General features: G+C 46.7%; 1 long non-coding RNA gene across 2 annotated transcripts in view; it reads right to left on the reverse strand.

Moving 5' to 3' along the window:
* Positions 1–5,621: 5,621 nt before the first annotated feature.
* Positions 5,622–12,542, reverse strand: part of LOC132517774 (uncharacterized) — a 70,492-nt gene continuing 63,571 nt past the window's right edge. For both annotated transcript variants that reach the window (XR_009539820.1, XR_009539819.1), the window contains one exon: positions 5,622–6,232. This is a non-coding gene — a long non-coding RNA (uncharacterized LOC132517774). The remainder of the gene's footprint in view (positions 6,233–12,542) is intronic.

Genomic DNA, 12,542 nt, shown 5'->3' on the forward strand with positions numbered 1-12,542 from the left:
GCGGGGAGCGGCTTGTGCCTACGATGTGGGTACAAAGGAGGGCAGCAGCTTTGAGTACGGAAGGTGGTGGTGGGAATAACGAGGGAGTCGGATCTGTTGTGGCTGCATCGGGTGGGGAGCAAACGCTGTCATCAGCGCATCAGCCGGCACACACCGCGGCAAGAGGTCCCTGATCACAGGCTCTAGGTAGGTCAAGGTAGGACCGTTGTGAGGAGGTGTCCCCCGTGGCCGGTGGGGGTTAGAACACACGGCTTGACTTGTCATGAAGGCCAAATGACGTTACTGGTGCCATGCAGTTGGCAGGGGACCTACTGTTTGTTTTTTGCTTTTTTTTTTTTTATTGGGGTAGTTGTTTTACAGTGTTGTTAGTTTCTACTGTACAGCAAAGTGGAGTTCCCCGTGCCATACAGCAGGTTCTTATCAGTTCCCTATTTTATATGTGGTAGTGCCTAGTAAGTATCGTGACAGCGGCAAGGAATTAGCCATTTCACAAAAACAGTCTTCTCGAGGGCCCCCAGCGTCCCATCACCTGGAGGCACTGGGGCAGCTCGACCTTGAGGTTGACCGTCACCAGTCTCTTCCCTGCTGATGTGAAGGCGGTCTGGGAGGGGAAGGTCCCACCGTCCCACGAGCTTGGGGAGCATGATTTCCCTCGTAATTCTCTTGGGTTGAGACGTCACCCACTGAGACGTTGGTGTGCCTGGGGTGGCCTTCCCAGGTGGAGACCCGTGAAGGGCAGAGTGGCTAAGAGGTGTTAAGTTCCGAGCAGATCTGCTGGAGGCCTGTGCAGGGCACAGCTGCAAGCACAGGCTCTGCCGGCGGTTGAGCGGATCAGCGCCATCGGAGCAGCAGGCGTGCATCTTGGGAAGGGCACGGCCGTGTCCAAGACCGAGCCTTGTGGGGATCCCATCCATGATGCACACAGATTCCGGACACATTGATGGGCTGATTGTAGGCACACGTTGCGGCCTACAGCTTCAGAATCCGGAGTTCACCCTATGAAACCACGGTAGGATCATGACAGCCCAAAACTGCCAGCCATCTGGGTCTGATTCGGTTAACACTGGGAAGGCCGTTTTTGCCGTTTTTGCCTGGGATGTATAACTTGAGGTTTTGTAAAAGGAGGGAGCAACTTGTTTCAGCATCGTTTCTACCGGCACCATTTAATGTGGAGAGAGGTGAGCTCTGGTTAGAATCTACGCCCAGTCTCTTCTTCGGCGGGAAGAGCCCAGCCGAAGCTCTTCTCACAGGGCCTGCCTGCACTGGCGCTCAGCCATCCCGTGGTGCAGTCCCGCACTTGGCTGACGCGTTCCCGCACAGCTCCTGGGACAGCACTGGGCTCCAGGGGTCCACTAGCAACCCTGCTCTCCGGGCTGTACACACTAAGAGCCACAACCAAGGAGAGTCAGACGTACGCTTGGCTTGCTGGGGCCTCCTTCGAGTTGAGAAGCGTGGATACTGTGCGTAGCTGCTTTGGGGCAAGAGGCTGTTTGTCTCTGTGTCTAAAGTCGGGTAGGGACCTGGCCCGTGTCTGCTGATAGTGACACTGGACTCCGGGCTTCCCCTGTGGATTTCATTTCCTAACGACACCGGCATCCACTAGGTGGGGAGCCTCTTGTCTTTTCTCTGAGATCCACGCAAGTTGCGCTAGTGGGTCCTGGGGCTATAACTTCAATCTCCTGCAAACCTTTTGAGGAATATGGTTTAATAAACCAGCTGTTCAAAAAGTGAGGCAAAGCCAGTGGCCTTACGATTTGCAGCTAGTCCTGGGCCATCACGTGGGCCAATAAAATCTGTGTAATCATGATCTCTAAGCAGTTGGGTAGGGGTTTGTCCCCTTGGGGGCTCTCTCTCTATATCACGTTGCACAGCCAGCCCTTGATCGACCTGATTAGGTGCGTGGAAGACGGTGAGATGGTGGGCAAGGGGAGCATTCCTCTGCTGAGCAGATGTGAACGACGCCTGACGTCAAAGGACTGAGGGTTCCCTTTACGTGCTCACAGAGGAGTCCGTGGAGAAGACTGGCAGCTGGTGTGTGCACGGTGGGGTGTGGAGATCTGAGGGCTGGGGGTTAGGCAGTGTTAGAGCTTGTGGTCATGTTTTTTTGTCCATTTTGGGGACCACCTTTGTTTAAAGGCTTTGGGGGCGGGGGCCTGCCTTTGAGTAGACCATGGTATATCTCTAAGTTTAGCCACTTGGGGCTGCTAAGTTAGTTGGAAATTTTACAAGAGTCCATGACCGAACAGACTGGGCGGTGAAATGGGTACCTTGGTCTGAATCCATGATGCCTGGTGGGCGGAAAGGGACGGGCACATACCTGGTCAAGAAGGAGATTACAGCATTTCTGGAGGGAGTGGCCAGCAGAAGTCCAGGGGAGGAATCAGTGACAGTGGTTGAATACCCACTACCTCTAGCAGAGGGTGGCAGCAGCCTGATAAAATCTATTTCTCACCAGAAGTAGGGTCTGTCACCCGGGGTGTATGCATGTGCCTACCTGGGAGGCTTCCAGAATTTTGTTTGAGAGCAGAGGGGGCAACTATCTACCACCACTTAAGCTTCCCCGTGGACCCACTCTGTTAGCAGGTGTGCATCTCTGGAGGAATAGCTGTGTCTGGACCTGTGTCATAGCTCACGTCGGGCTCTGGAACAGGTCTCCTGGTGTTGGCATGTGTACGCAGAGCCACGAGTATCCATCATCAGTGTGTGTGTTGCCATCTCTTTCCAACTGGAGGTGCCCCAAGGAGGCCATTGTCCAGACCAGACTGTGAGCCCATTGGCTACTGCTCGGGAGTCAGTGAAAATCTGTGTCCTTGGGGGTCTCGTTTTGATGGCCAGTGGTAGAGCCAGGCACACCACCATGAACTCTGCCGGGCAAGCCCTCCTAGATGGGGAATATGCCACCAGCAGGAAAGCACGGCACAGCTGTCCAGCAGGCGGCCTTGTGTACAGGGGTGGTGCTTCTGTCAGTGAAGAACACCAGCTCCCTTTCCGTGTCAGACAGTTGGTCCCAAGGGGCTTCGCAACTGTTAGGCCGACGCTAACTGTATCTTCATGTCAGAGGGCAAGGGGCTGAGCATGGGGGAAGCCACATCCTCCTGTATTCTGGAAAGGCCCTTGACATCAGGTATAGCCCTTTCCTGAAGGTGTAATTTCCATTTCAGCAGTGAGGCCTGCTGACGGAAAATCAAGTAACAGTCAAGTTAAGAAAAAAGAAAAGAGAATTTTATTCGAGTCAAACTGAGGATTATAACCCAGGAAACATTCTCAGAAAGTCTGAAAACGGCTCCATTGATCAGGAGTCAGAGATGCAGTTTTATACATTTTTGAGACAAATTATGTCTCATATTGACAGGTTAGCACTGTGTACATAGCTCAATCAACAAGTTGGGGTTTTTTTCCCCTTAATATTGCATGTACAGACAAGCCTTTGGTCAGTGCGACCCCCTGTACCCTTGTATGAGATGAAAAAGAGATATATTAGTCATAGAATTACAATATTGAAATGCTGGCGTCTAAAGAAAGGGTCATGTTTTTCTCAAAGGTTGATTTCATCCTGCTGCTTTGAGGAGAGCCGGTTAATGTATCGTATAGATATGCACATTGAACACTGGGAAAAGCCTGTCACAAAGGGAGCATGTCATTTGTTTTCTTGTTTTTTTTCTTAGTTTGATTGTCCTGCCATAAAATATTTATGATTTCCCTCATCACCTTCCCCCTTTAGATCCTAAATCTTTTGATAGAAAGCATTAGATGATCAACTATTTGGTCCTTTGGTGCCGAGGTGGTTGCTTACCTGCCTCCGATTCATCATGTCCCTCCATGCTGGGTCTCGAGAGCCCGGTCCTTTTTTTTTCTTTTGGGGGGAGGGGGATGCACTAGTAGGATGCTTGGCAAGGACTGGTAGCCAATTCTAAGGTGTCCAATAGGACTGAGGCCAGTTGTACTTTATGTGCACTGTGTATGTCCGTTACCTTATACAGAATTATAGAAATGATCAGCAGTTTCAATTTGTTTAAGCATCATTATATATTTTATCATAGTAATTTAATGCAGTAATCATAGAAATACACTGATGAAGGCAAGTTTTATAGATTATACATTTGATCAGTCATCTCAGTTTGTTGTACAATCATTGTAGGTGTGCTTTTGGCCGTAGACTTAGAACAAGCAGTGATACAGTCACGAGTAATTTGATAGCCAGGAAAAGAATGGCAGTGCGTATAGTAACCATTGTCTGTAAAGCAAAGCGGAAAATGTTGCCTAGTCCTGAGGGTAGCTGACTAAAAAGGTCACTTAAAGCAGGGGTCCCCAACCCTTGGGACACGGACCACTACCAGTCCTCGGCCTGTTAGGAACCGGGCCGCACAGCAGGAGGTGAGTGGCGGGCAGGTGAGCGAAGCTTCATCTGCCGCTCCCCATTGCTCGCATCACTGCCTGAACCATACCTCCCTGCCCCCGCCCCGGTCCATGGAAAAACTGTCTTCCATGAAACCGGTCCCTGGTGCCAAAAAGACTGGGGACCGCTGACTTGAAGGATCACTCTTTCTCACATCTTGTAACCATTTTGCTCTTCGGAAAATTTTACCCGGGCATGTCTCAACCTCTGGAGGTGTTAACATAAGTGCAACACGTGTGGCCAATAGCACAAACACCTCCCTGTTTGGGCAGTAGGAGATCTAAGGCAATTCCGTTATCTCACACAACTTGGGCTAAGGAATCTAAGGATTTCTGCTGTGCTGCAGTGCTTCTTGCAGTTTCTTCAACCATCTGACCAATGGTGGCTGATAGGCTTCTAAGCGTATCGCTGTTTACATATACTCCTGCGCTAGGAACCAAGATTCCGAAAAGACTTTGCCACCAGGTTTCTTTGGTATCCTCCTCGCGTGGATCTCCTGACTGTAATGGGGAGGAAAAGGAGGTCCATCTCTCTTTTTGGATAGACAATGGGGTAACATAACGTCCCGCCTTCTACTTGCCAGCTCTTCACACATTTATGTGAATACCCTTGGGAAGGTGGGTCAGTTCCAATACCATATATGAAGACAAAACCTGGGGGAGCACAAGTGACTCCTCCCAGAGGGCTTTTGTTGATGGCTTCGTTAACTGGAAGTTCTCGTAACACAGTATTAAACCGTGGGCCATTTCTTTTGCAGACTTTCCAAAAGCTATCCGTATGATATTGGAGGTGGGGGAGTTGCTGGCATACGTGACTTGTATCTTTCTCTTTAAGACCTCTGTTAATTAAGTACGGGACACGGGGACTTCCCCGGCTGTCCGGTGGTTACGACTCCGTGCTTCCACTGCAGGGGGCTCGGGTCTGATCCCTGGTCGGGGAACTAAGATCCCGCATGCTGCGCGGCACGGCCAAAAAAAAGTAAGGGACAGAGTGAGGGGGGCCTAGGGTGAGTTGTGTGCCATCTCTAAGAACCGAAGATAGTGTCAGTCAAGGGACGGACATATTAGTGTTTTGGAGAATTTGAACCTGAAAAGTTAGGCCAGAGGGAGGTGTGTCTGAGTAAGTGGTACCATTAGAAACATCTGAAAAGTCAGTGACAGGAATTACAAGGGGTTCAATCGGCCTTGTACTGACGGATTAATCTGATGACAAATCCAGCAATCAGTTAACCTCCCCGAGTACCTATACTTTGTGATAGTTTTACTAAAGAGTTTTCTTTCCACCCTAAACATTGGCCTAAGAACATAGCTAGAAACAGAACAATAACTTTCCATTTCTTTTTCTATTTTTTAGCTGTGCCGTGCGGCATGCGGGATCTTAGTTCCCTGATCAGGGATGGAACCCATGACTTCTGCACCCGTGCCCCCTGCAGGGAAAGCGGGGTGTCTTAACCACTGGGCCGCCAGGGAAGTCCCGTAACTTTCCATTTTGATGGAGAGAGGCGGTTTCTTACAGGTCTGGTCTGGACTCTTGGGTTGGCTGTCTACCACTGCTGTTGTGTTCCTCTCATCCTGGTCTGATGGAGCCTCTCTTAGTGCAAGTGGGGTGTCACAGATAGGGGTTGCAGTCCATTCAGGAGGGGAGGCCCTTCTGAGGTGAGAGACGTGACTCCAAGAGATTTAGTCCTTTAAGTTTTGCCCCCCCAGGATTTGTTAAGAGTAGCTGGTATGGTCCTTTCCAACGTGGTTGTAGAGAGTCCCTTTTTTGACGTCTTTTCCAATATCTCCAGGCTGTAACCCGTGACCCTTAATAAGGTCTTCGTCTCCCAGGAGCTCACTGTGGAAGGAAATCAGTTACTAATTTTTCATTTTCTTTAAGCACTTTGATGAGTCCCCGACAGTAATGTAGAATGTGACATTGAGGCAGCGCTGGTTCATACGTACCTTCATCTAAAGGCACAGGTCGCCGCCCAGTAATCATTTCAAAGAGAGACAACTGATGTTTACCAAAGCGGGTAGAGCTAAGGTTGAGGAGTTACCAAGGGAAGAGCTTTTGGCCGTGGAAGATGAAAAGCCTCTGAAAATTTAGCCAGTTCTGTTTTTTTTTTTATTTTATTTTTTTATTTTTTTTTGCGGTATGCGGGCCTCCCACCGCCGCGGCTCCCCCCTCCGCGGAGCACAGGCTCCAGACGCGCAGGCCCAGCGGCCATGGCTCACGGGACCAGCCGCTCCGCGGCACGCGGGATTCCCCCGGACCGGGGCACGAACCCGCGTCGCCCGCACCGGCAGGCGGACCCTCAACCACTGCGCCACCAGGGAAGCCCACCAATTGTGTTTTAATAGTGCTCTTGGGTCCCTTCTACTACCACTGAGGATTGAGGTGATAGGTGCAGTGAAAATGTTGCATTAGCGGCCGAATCTTACCAGTGGAGTTAATAATCTGTCCAGTAAAATGGGTTCCCTGGTCGCTATGCAACTCAGAAGGAATGCCCCAAAGTGGAATTATTTTTTTCCCAACAGTAATTTGCCTACTGTGAAGGCTACCGGCCTTCTGCAAGGAAATGCCTCCACCCAGTGTGAAAACATGCAGACCACGACCAGGATGCATTTATAGCCTTCAGAGGAAGGCACGTGGATGGAGTCCAGCTGCCAAACCTACAAGGGCTCCTCAGGGAGGGGGAAGTGGCCTTGCGAGCCATGAAGGGGTTTACCAGGATTACATTTAGGACAGAAAGAACACAGGTCATAAACCTTATGAGTTATAGTGGGAGAAGGTTTCCAGATACATTGTTTTCCCTATAATACCATTTTCTCGGGTGCCCATGCGCCAGGGAATGTTCTTGCTGGAGTAAAGGCAACGAAAAATAACTAAATTAAAAAACAAAAACAAAAACCCAGCAATGACCAGCCACCCCTAAACAGCCGCATGCAGATACTCCGTATTTGTGAGATGGGATCCAAAGAGCCCCCGTTTGTTCTTCATTTTCTGAAGCCAGTTCCTGAGCCTGCAGAAGAGATTTCTGAAGTTTCGTCAGAGCTGTGATCGAGCAGGGGAGAGCCCTGAAATTGGGCAGCTTGTTTGGCTGTGGCATCAGCCGGTCCATGGCCTTTGGCCTCTGTTGAGTCAGATTCGGAATGCCCAGGTAGCTCCACGATCACGAGCTGTCTGGAGTCTAATGGTTTTGAGATGAGCTGTCCATTCTTTATAGGCTGACCAGAGGAGGTGAGAAATCCGGTTTCCACAGCATTGTAAAATCACGAGCCACTCCAAAGCCATAGCAGCTATCAGTACAGACATTGTTTATTTGACCTTTGGCTAACTGACAAGCCCTAGTCATGCAATCCGTTCAGCTTGTTGGGCCGACTTGGTGTCTGGTAAATAAGAACTTTCACTTTTCTACTGTTGAAGTTATTGCAAACCCAGCTCAATAATGTCCTTTTAAGTAGGATCCACCTGCAAACCAAATTAAATCCAGAATTATCAATGGGAACTTCTTGCACGTCAGTCCTCAGTGTTAGAAGATAGCCAGTATAATGCAGTCATCTTGAGATGCTGGAAACAAAGTTGCAGGGTTAAGGCTGTTAACACCAGCAAGCGGAAGTAATACTGGGTGATGAGAGTAACAGTACTTCCTAAGAGTCCAAGCGACTCACAGAATAGTGTTGAGTATGATGGGATAGTGTTGAGTATGATGGGAACTTAAGAGAGATTCAGCTGAGTGAGGAACACAGCCCAAGGTGACCCCATGAGAAGTTCTTCAGTAGCTTTGCATAAAGAGGGCAGTCGCCGAAATAGCTCTCCTACAGGGTGGGAGCCCTTCTGCCACCAAATCTAACTGGCGACTTATAACATCCTGTGGTCACAGTGCCTCTGAGTGAATACACCCAGGGCGTGTCCTCTGTCTTCAGGCGCAAAGAGGGAAAATGGTAGTTTATAGTTAGGATGGGCCAGAGCTGGAGCCCGGGCTAGTGTAGGTTCCAGGGCATTTATAGCTTTCTCTTCTCTCCTTCTGTTCATCCATTCAATTGGGTCTGGCTGATCAGGTTTTTTTTTTTTTTTTAAGTATTTTTTAAATTAATTAATTGTTTTGGCCATGCCCCGCAGCATGTGGGATCTTAGTTCCCCGACTAGGGATCAAACCTGTGCCCCCTGCAGTGGAAGCGTGGAGTCTTAAGCACCGGACGGCCAGGGAAGTCCCTCTGGCTGATGAGACTTGAGTAACGCATAGAGGTTATTAGGCCACGAGGGAGAAACTCGGTACCCAATTCCTGCAATACCCAGTTAGACCTAGAAATCCTCTCCGCTGTTTCTTTGTCTGGGGGAGTGAGAAAGCTAGGATTCCCTTAATCCTTTCAGAATCAATCAACAATCCTTCCTTAGATATTAAATGACCTAATTATCGCACAGTTGGTGAGCAGAATTGTAGTTTGTCTTTGGACACTTTATGCCTCTTGACACTAATCGTTGCAGCAAGTGGATAGTGTCTCTTGGCAATCCTGTCCAGTTCTAGAACACAAAAGTAAATTACGTACTGAATCAGAGCAGAGTCATTAGGAAAGTGTACATCAGCCAAATCGGCCTGAAGTATTTGAGAAAAAGAAGGGCTTTCAGTATAGCCTTGTGGCATAACTGTCCAAGTAGGTTGGCCATCTTCCCATGTAAAGGTGAAGAGGTGGGTATTGACTTTCTTTTCTACTGGAATACTCAGGAATGCGCTCCGTAGGTCAACTACTGGGAAATAACAGGTGTCTGATGGGATGGCTGAGAGCACTGTGGGAGGATTAGGGACGACAGGGTGGCAGGGAATCACAAGAGTACTCTGGTGAGCTCTGGTCCAACCTCCAGGCCTTTCCATTTGGTTTCTTACTGGTAAAATGGGAGTATCGCAGGGACTGGTGCAAGGAATTGTAAGTCTTTTCTTAAGGAATTCCTGAATACTTTTAATGCCTCTGGTCTGCGTGGCTATTGTCGGATATTAGGTAGAGGCTTGGAATTATCCGTAGTTACCTTAACAGGAGTAGCCATTTAAACTTTCCCAATATCTGAGGAAGAAGAGGACCATAATTCCTTAGGCACTTGTAATAGCAAATCATTTTATTTTTTTACTGAAGCATAGTTGATTTACAGTGTTGCGCCAGTCTCTGCTGCACAGCAAAGTGACTCAGTTTTACACGTACGTTCTTCTTGAAATATTCTTTTCCATTCTGGTTTATCCCAGGAGATTGGATATGGTTCCCTGTGCTCGGTTCCCTGAGCTCTACAGTAGAACCTTGTCGTTTATCCATTCTAAATGTAATGGTTTGCACCTACCAACCCTGAACTCCCGTCCCTCTCCCTTCTCCCCCCACCCTTGGCAACCACAAGTCTGTTCTCTATGTCTGTGAGTGTGTTTGTTTTGTAGATACGTTCATTTTTGCCATATTTAATTTCCACACTTAAGTGATAGGGTATTTGTCTTTCTCTCTCTGACTTACTCCACTTAGCATGGTAATCTCTAGTTGCATCCATGTTGCTGCAAATGGCATTATTTCGTTTTTATGGCTAATATTCCATTGTATAAATGTACCCCATCTTCTTTATCCATTCCTCTGTGGACATTTAGGTTGTTTCCATGTCTTGGCTGTTGTGAATAGTGCTGCTGTGAACGTTAGGGTACATGTATCTTTTTGAATTATAATTTTGTCTGGATATATGCCCAGGACTAGGAAATTGTCATCTCATATAAAGCTTTGTTATCCCTTGATGGTATTATTTTGTGCTTTTTGGGTTGATTAATTAAAGCTCCATAGGGTCTTCTCGTCTTATTGTGTTATCCCCGCCTCTTCACGGGGAGGTCAATTTCACTGATTAAGAGTAAGAGACAGTAAAACCCTTGTGTGGCCATTCATACAAGTCCTTATTTAGAGAACAAGTGATTATGCTGCCTTTGCACGGTCAAGATACCGCGGCCGTTTAATGATTGTCACTGGGCAGGCAGTGCCTCTAATACTAGTTATGCTAGAGGTGATGTTTTTGGTAAACAGGCGGGGTTTGTGTTTGCCGAGTTCCTTTTACTTTTTTTAATCTTTCCTTGGTGCACACCTGTGTTGGGTTAACAGTATGTTTAATAAATAGTTTAGTGTTGGGTTATACTTATTGGCTGTTAACTATCAGTATATTATCAGTCACTGATATAAGCTTGTGCGAGGAGAAAATTTTTCTTGTTACTCATGTTAACAGTATTTCTTCTATAATTAAATAGATTAGTCCAATAGTCAGGCCAGGAGTTATTTTACTTATTGTTGAAATTAAAACTTATTTTTGTTGTTGAGCTTGAACGCTTTCTTAATTGGTGGCTGCTTTTAGGCCAACTATGGTTTAAGTTTTATATTACTCTCTAGTAAAGGTTGTATCCATTTCTAAAAAGCTGTACCTTTTTAGACTAACAATTAAACATACGTTGAAACTTGCTGTGGTTTTTAGTATTGTTTAATGTTGAACTGAAATTCCTTTCTTGGACAACCAGCTATCACCAGGCTCGTTAGGCTTTTCACCTCTACTTACAAGTCTTCTCACTATTTTGCCACATCGATGTGTTTGTTCTAGTTACTGCTTATAAGTAGCTCGTCTGGTTTCGGGTAATTTAACTGAAGGTCTCTTTGCTAAATTATTACTAGTTAAGTCATTATGCAAAAGGTACAAGGGGTAAGCTTTGCTTTTTTCTACTTTTAATAATTCTTTCATCTTTCCCTTACGGTACTTTCTCTATAGCGCCACTGATATTTAAATTTCTATCTCCTATACTTTAAATGTATGGTAAATGTTTTATTTGATTAACTTATAGTAGTAGTGATGGGGAGGGGTATGGGCTAGATATAGTTCAAGATGTGCACAAGTTGTGAAATCTTCTAGGTGTAAACTAGATGCTTTATTTAAGCTACATCTTGTTTATCCAAGCACACCTTCCGGTATGCTTACCTTGTTATGACTTGTCTCCTCTTGTACGCTTGCTTAGCATGGGTTAGCGATCTGGGGCTTTGCTATGGCACTTGAGGAGGGTGACGGGCGGTGTGTGCGTGCTTCATGGCCTTATTCAGTTAAGCATTCTATTCTTAATTTACTGCTAAATCCTCCTTTAGTTTTTAGGTTTCATAAAAACTTTCGTGTGGGTTTAAGGGGTGTTCTTATTATAGAAAATGTAGCCCATTTCTTCCCAATCCATAGGTTACACCTTGACCTAACGTTTTTATGTGCGATAGTTGTGCTTACTTTCGTTCCTTTTTCAGGGTTTGCTGAAGATGGCGGTATATAGACTGAAGTAGCAAGGATTGGTGAGGTTAATCGTGGCTTATCGTTTACAGAACAGGCTCCTCTAGAAGGATACGAAGCACCGCCAAGCCCTTTGAGTCTTGGGCTGTTGCCGATAGCACTCTGGCGAATAGTCTTGTTTTAGGACTATTTAAGTTTACGACTGAGCATAGTGGGGTATCTAATCCCAGTTTGGGTCTTAGTTGTCGTGTACTCAGTTTATGGTAAAGTTACTTTCGTAGTTTAACTGCATTTTAATTATGGCTTTTTACAGCTTAATTAAGGCTTGACTTTATTTTTGTATTGCTCCTTGACACTCTTTACGCCGGGTGTCTATTAATTTGGGCCAATCGTATGACCGCGGTGGCTGGCACGAAATTTACCAACCCTAGTTAGCATGGCTAGGTCAAACTTCCGTTCATAGCCTAATTCTTGTCACTGCTGGATCCCGTGGGGGTGTGGCTAAGCAAGGCGTTATGAGCTACTAGCGTAGTGCGCTTGATACCCGCTCCTTTTAGTCTTTAATGATTTGGAGGGCATTCTCACTGGGATGCAGATGCTTGCATGTGTAGGTCTGCTAACAACTAATAGAAAGGCCAGGACCAAACCTTTGTGTTGATGGGGCAGTAATGCCCATCTAGACATTTTCAGTGTCTTGCTTTATAAAAATTTAAGCTACATTAACCCGTGGAGTAGAAAATTCTTTGTATAATTTCATTATGGGGCTTGTGTCAGATTTAGTATTGATTTATTAAAAAAAAAGTGCGCGTAGATCTAGGGACGAAGCACTGTAGGGAGGTGGTGAATATTTTGTAAGGGGTAAGGGGGGGTTAAACCCCTATGAGATAGAGTTTTTTGA

Source organism: Lagenorhynchus albirostris, chromosome 3, assembly GCF_949774975.1.
Source record: "Lagenorhynchus albirostris chromosome 3, mLagAlb1.1, whole genome shotgun sequence".
NCBI lineage: Eukaryota > Metazoa > Chordata > Mammalia > Artiodactyla > Delphinidae > Lagenorhynchus > Lagenorhynchus albirostris.